This window comes from Enoplosus armatus, chromosome 7 (genome assembly GCF_043641665.1).
Source record: "Enoplosus armatus isolate fEnoArm2 chromosome 7, fEnoArm2.hap1, whole genome shotgun sequence".
In the NCBI taxonomy this organism is placed as follows: Eukaryota; Metazoa; Chordata; class Actinopteri; order Centrarchiformes; family Enoplosidae; genus Enoplosus; species Enoplosus armatus.
The window spans coordinates 4,543,612-4,549,865 of NC_092186.1; the positions used below are offsets into that span (position 1 = coordinate 4,543,612).

At 40.9% G+C, this 6,254-nt stretch overlaps 1 protein-coding gene across 1 annotated transcript in view; it reads right to left on the reverse strand.

Moving 5' to 3' along the window:
• tbl1xr1a (TBL1X/Y related 1a) overlaps window positions 1-4,220 on the reverse strand; it is a 32,148-nt gene extending 27,928 nt beyond the window's left edge. Inside the window, exon 1 of the mRNA XM_070908499.1 lies at window positions 4,008-4,220. The gene's annotated coding sequence lies outside the window, so the exon portion shown is untranslated. The remainder of the gene's footprint in view (window positions 1-4,007) is intronic.
• Window positions 4,221-6,254: the final 2,034 nt, after the last annotated feature.

Genomic DNA, 6,254 nt, shown 5'->3' on the forward strand with positions numbered 1-6,254 from the left:
CTGTGATTTAATAAGGCCAACTAATCAATGTGTCCTGAGAAGATAACATGACTCAGCTGCTGCCTGTTCTGTAACTAACCATATCCTTGTGTCCTGCGCTCAACATTTGCTCTGGGAAAAGCAACATTGAGGACAAATAAGCAAATCCAGTGTATACTAAGACCTTTCTAGTCACCGCTTAGCTGCACTATAGAACATTTAAATGTACACGTCTAGCTTTCTTCTCAGTCTACACTACCAAGCTGCAAACAAAAGGGAGAAACCACCACAGATTTCTCCCAACAGCCCCGTTTTAAAATTCTGACGTCAGGTACAGTATGCTCATTAATAGAAACCTTGCTTCCAGTACAGTCAGGGAAAATGGGCCCAATGTGAGGTTGGTCAACAAGCTTGTTGCGTAAGAAGAGGTGGCCAAGGCCATCCGCTGTCAAGCGCCATATCAGATTTCCCACTTTTTCTGCAGTGCAACTGTAAAATGTGTAAGAAGTTAATTACAGCCATTCAAAGCTTTCTCCTATTCTACAGTTTGTCTTTGTAAGACTGAAATTATTCTATAATTGAGGTATAAAATGAAGCACTTTGTTAATTTTTCAAGGCTTTTTACTTCTTACATAGCTTATTTATTGCACAATAGCTCATCACTAACCCATAAAACTACTGTGGCATCATAAAAGGAAATCCAAAAGTAGCAGAAAAGAATCCATAGCCATTTGATGACCCAAGATCATCTGTTGCTTACATAATACTCCTGCTGCAGTTTTCTTAACATTACCTATTACTGCCACTGAAGCCAACAGTTGTCTGTTTCAGGACAAGTTATGTTTTTGCATTTACAGAAATATTAACAATACTAATAATACATGATTTCTACAGACTGTAAACACATATTCTGTGTGTCAGTTTAGCACGACTATGATAACCTGACGAGAAAATGTTCTATGCATCGCTGTAGCCAGGTGTGACAGTCGCGTTTACTTCTATCATTCTCTGAAGAGGTACTAAAGGGAGAGACTGGCTTTGAGGTTTTTTTGGGGGGGTTTCTCCTCTCAGCCTTGGAGCATCCCTACAGAGTTGAAAAAAAGACAGAAACCACCAAAAAGAAGGAAAAAAAACATCTGCTATTTGGATGTGGCCCACTTGCGGATGGACAAAATGTTATAAAGATATTTCAAGTGACGTTCAGAACCATTCTTTGGCTTTGATACATATTCTGAAATGGCTAACTGCTACACGACAGCCAATCAGACCTTACAAGACTGAGGCGGCATTTCTCTCCATTCCAGCTGCTGTGTGCAGGGGTCCAGGTGTGTTTTGATCTCTGTGGAAGCTACTCAGTCTGTTTGGGTTGGCTGATAATATAGCTAGCCAACGCAGTTATGACACGAATGTTATGTACTCAAATTGTGATACCTGCTAAAAAGGTTCAGCAGTGGAGCAGAGGGGAACCCTGCACATGCTGCGTATGATCAACCAATTAATTAACTCAGACCCTTTTTTAACCAAACAACCCACATTACATGTGCAGGGGTGACCCTGATCATAATGTGGGTCATCCGTGATGGAACACAGGACAGGCTTTTCACACTAGCGCTCGGCCCACATCGAATGCGAGGTGGGAGCACAGCCGAGAGCTGACTCCCCCCCCCCAGGTGTTCAGTTCTTGTATGGGTACCAACAGCTCATGGGAAACACTGGTGTATTGACCAGTAATAAATCAGTACTAAAGCTATCATAATTCTGGTACACAACAACCATATCAGCCCATAAATTAATATAAAAAGGAAAAGAAGTTAAGGCTGTGACAATGAAAGCACAAAAATAAAAGCGTTAGAGGAAATATCAAGGAAAAGTTACCCGTCTCAATGAATTGGATTTTTGTTTCCAATAAAGTGACACCCGCACGCAGAGCCAAAGTCACACCCCGCTTCTGTACTAGCTTCAGTTCTACTAGCCTCAATTCTGCACTATATTTATGCATGCAGCATTTCTTTCATCACTCTGAGCTGACGAATGACACTGGAGTTTCTGTTCATATACTACGAAGCTAAATGGGTCCTGCAGTTGTTCCTCAGATAACTTGAACATCCACCTCATCAAGATATGGTAACAATTATATGGCCAGCATTAAACAGCTACAGAGACATACTTTGTCTCGTTTGAGCGTTTGGCAGGTGTCCTTGCTCGGCACGCTGAGCCAACTTCGATGTACAAGCGCAAACAAAGACCGGAGGATTTCATCACCTCACATCTTCTGTTATGAGTTGCACCTGAATATACCACAAAGACTGACAGCCAGCTGACTGCTGACATGCACATATGTTGTACACCTGTGTGAGAGGAAATAATTAAGAAAGTAGTCAGTGATCCTAATCCAACAAAAATGATTAAACAGTTTCGTCATATGGTCGGAAAGAAATGCAAATATGTGGGATATATTAAACATGCTCAACCAGCTAAATGCAGGATAATAAGGGCCAACTAAAGTCAATGATGCCTGACAAATCACAGGAACTACAGGCAACCACTGACTGCAGATGTTGTGCTTTGTGTTGTGTTTTGCATTTATGTTAAAAAGCACAAATGAATTGTTATTTGATGTAAATACAAAATATCAATACTGCTATGAGCTTCAAAAATCCAGTATTGTTCTAGCTTTTGTTTTCCCCCTTTGTTAAGTGGCCATGGTTTATGTGTGATAATGGACTCCAAGGGTTTTCAATATAATACATCCAGCACCTCTACCTCATCAGGACACCTTCTCATACATTATCATTTACATAACCTACTTTAAATACAAGTTGCAATATTTGATCTGAACAAAACACCACCGGCAAAAACTCATGTGGGCAACAGGATAAAATATTCCAAAGAAGTTGCTGGTGTTAAAAAACAAAAGAAAATATTGCATTTCGATTTCAATTCACGCCTTAATACACCTTAAGCCAATTAGCCTGAAAAACCTGACTCCTGACAGTGTCTGTATTACCAGCCTTTTCCTTCCTAGCACAGATACCGAAGGCTTATCTGGGACTGGTACATTGTGTCATTGAGTTGAGCTTCACAAGGTTGGCAAGTGGCCCTCCTGGGTGGGTGGGTGTGGGTGTGTGTGTGTGTGTGTGTCACCCCTCCCCCCACACCTCCAATGGCTTTGGAGACACTAACTGAAAAGCACTCTTGAAAGCTTAGAATAAGATTGACAAAGGTAATAATATAACATATTGCATTACAATATACTACATATACAATGAACTTTGGCACATTTACTGTACGTTGCAGGCAACCAAGGTTAAAGAGCAACATTATCTGGTAATGTAATATGTGGTAATAACTATGGGCCTGTAAAGTGCAATAAACTCCAACTGGAATGTACAAATACAGGACAAAATGCTAACACTGCTCAAACTACTGTTTCTGTTTTGGTTTAGAACTGGTGATATTGTTTTTAAACAACACCAACTTATTTTAACACTTAAGTATTTTTACAAAAAACAGGTACAAAGTGTATTCAAACAAAAAGTAATCAAAGTAAGAGACAAAAGCATGAATCCATCACTGAAAAAAAAGTATCTAAATGAACAAAAATAAAGCAAAATAGTTGAGTAAAAAAGTTAAAGTGCAAAGTATAACAAATACATTCTCAGTGGTGATGAAATACAAAACAATGAAACGTATGTTAGAAATTACATCTTCATGGTTGAGATTAAAAATAACCAAAGTGTTTTTAATTCAAAAACTAGCAGTATAGTAGCAGGAAGGAAGGGCGCGCTCACAAACACACACCGACCGCGAGAGCTGCCCTACGAACACATGCACGGTGTGTGCGCGCGCGCGCCTACTCACGCGCTGACGCTGCCCATCCCCCACCCCCGAGTGAAAATATGAAAATAAACGTTCAAAACAGCGCAATAACCCGCCCAAACCCCGCACTCACATCAACGCGTGACCACTCTACACGGGGGTATAATTTATAACGGCAATAATAACGTAAAACGACGATAAACACTCACCAGAAGCTCCAAATCACACAAGGGGGGTGCCTTCTCCTCTGTGCTCCTAATATGGAATCTCCTCCTCCTCCACCACCGTTGTTTTCTAGCTCTAATTAAACCTCAAAAAAAGCGTTATAACGGCCTTCAGACCCGGCCAACCGGTGCTAGGAATCCCCAATGGCCGGTGTGTTTTGGATACACGGGCATATATGATGATAAATCCCCTTAAAAATGAGCTGGATGGACAGTTGGGTCTAGATTGTAGGTTTGCTCGCTAGTAGAGAAAAGAGCCAAACGGTTCAGTAGCAGCCAACGGCTTCAGACTGAAACACAGAGCAGCTGACCTGCCAGGCGAAAATGAGGTAGGCCTGAGCAGCTCGCTGCAGGAAGCACACTCCAGTCACATAAACATCAAAATGGGTGTCGCAGTATGGAAAAGGATGGTGTAGTCGGGCTGGGGTTGGCGGTAACTCGTTAAAAACAACTTAAAAATATTAAGTAAAAACACGTTTTGGTCAAATATGATTTTTTTTTTTTTTTTAAAGCTCAATTTTATGATTAATTCAGAGCTATTTTTGGATTGTAGCTGTAGGGTTATGCTAGCTCTGCTGCTATAAATGAAAGAAGCTACAGACTACATTTTGATTTATTTATTTTTAAGTGTTACACCAAAATTATGTAATGGAGTCGTCAGTGTTTTATATTTGAACTACTTCGCTGCCTAAATGAATGGTAACGGCAGTGAACGGAAATACTTTTAAATTGAGTTACAGCAACATTTACGTTTTATTTCAGACTTGAGATCCATCAAAGTGTCAAACGCTCCACCCTACCCCCACCAAAAACTGGAGTGATTTCTCAGCCATCTTAAGATGGACCATGCTGCTTTTTAGGAGAAATATATATACATTTTACTTCTGTGTTCAACGCCTACATTTACCTGACGGCTACCCCGCTGAACTGCGCTGCTACTGCCGGCCCCATCTTTCTGCATCGTGTTTGCCTTTGATAATCAATAATAGAATGCTTTATTTCATTTCATTATAGATTTAATTTATATTTAGTTTAGAAAAGGTTTTTAAAAAGGTTGAGAGTAAGTGTTAAAGAAAGTGTTGAAAAAATAATTTTTTTCACGTCTGTGACTATTATTAACATTATTATGCTATGTGGCTGCTCTAACCTGTTAGCATGGGCGCTGAAATGAAAAAAAAGAGTTTCGGCGACACACGCGCTGCTCAGAAAGGCGTCAGGGCGGCTATATGCTCCGAACCCACATGTAACTACAAGTCTACAAGATACCACGTGGAGAACGCAAATGTAACATAACTGCAACGTGATATTGTTTTGTTGGTCATCAGTTTTCCGTCATAATATATCAAGCCTACTGAACTCAACCCCCTTTATATTTCAATCATACCTGTTGTAATTGGAGGAGAGGCCAATTCATTGGAATTATGCCTAACCTTTCATTCGGGAAAACTGCCCAAATGGTACAAAAAGTGGCCCAAACCATTTTGCCTGCCCAATTAAATAAAGTAATTAAGTTATTGAACCATATTACAGTTGTTAGCTTAGTGTTGTGGATCTTTTTGAAATTGTTATATTGAACTAAAATGAGGCGTCTACGTGTTTTATATGACAGTAGCAGACAAAACAAATCCGAGTGGTGCTGGGGTGGAAAGTGGTAGCCGTCAGTTGTTGGTGGTGGAATGGCAGAGGTGGAGGGGGGGGGGGGGTCTTTGAAACCACATCGCATCAGGAGAGACTGGAGAGATGCATAAGACTCTGCAGACATAAACAATGAAAAATAGATAACTACTCAGGCGTGCATGTATGCATTAACTGAAAGCATATGCGCATCAACATGCGCACACACACACACACACCACAGACAAGGCCCACTTGAAACAAACAGACACACACAGACAGAAAACCCTGGGGTGGTGTGTAGTGTGAGCTTTAGCGTGGCTGTAACATGAGAGTGGAGGATGGGTAATGACTTTTATATGGAGGGATGGTGGTGGGGGGGGGGCATCAGTGTATTTCCTCAGCCTGTACTTTCACATGCCTGGGGAGGTTTGTAGTACAAGAGGGCCCCTACGATTATGATGGTGGCAATCATCTCATATTGGCCTCGTTCGAACACTTCAGTGCCTGTACTTGTTGTTGTTGTTTTGGGATGAAAAGCAGCTATCCCAGCAGTGGTAAGTAATTTTGATGCCTTTGCGGCCCATCACTGCTGAATGAATGAAGAGAAAAACAGTG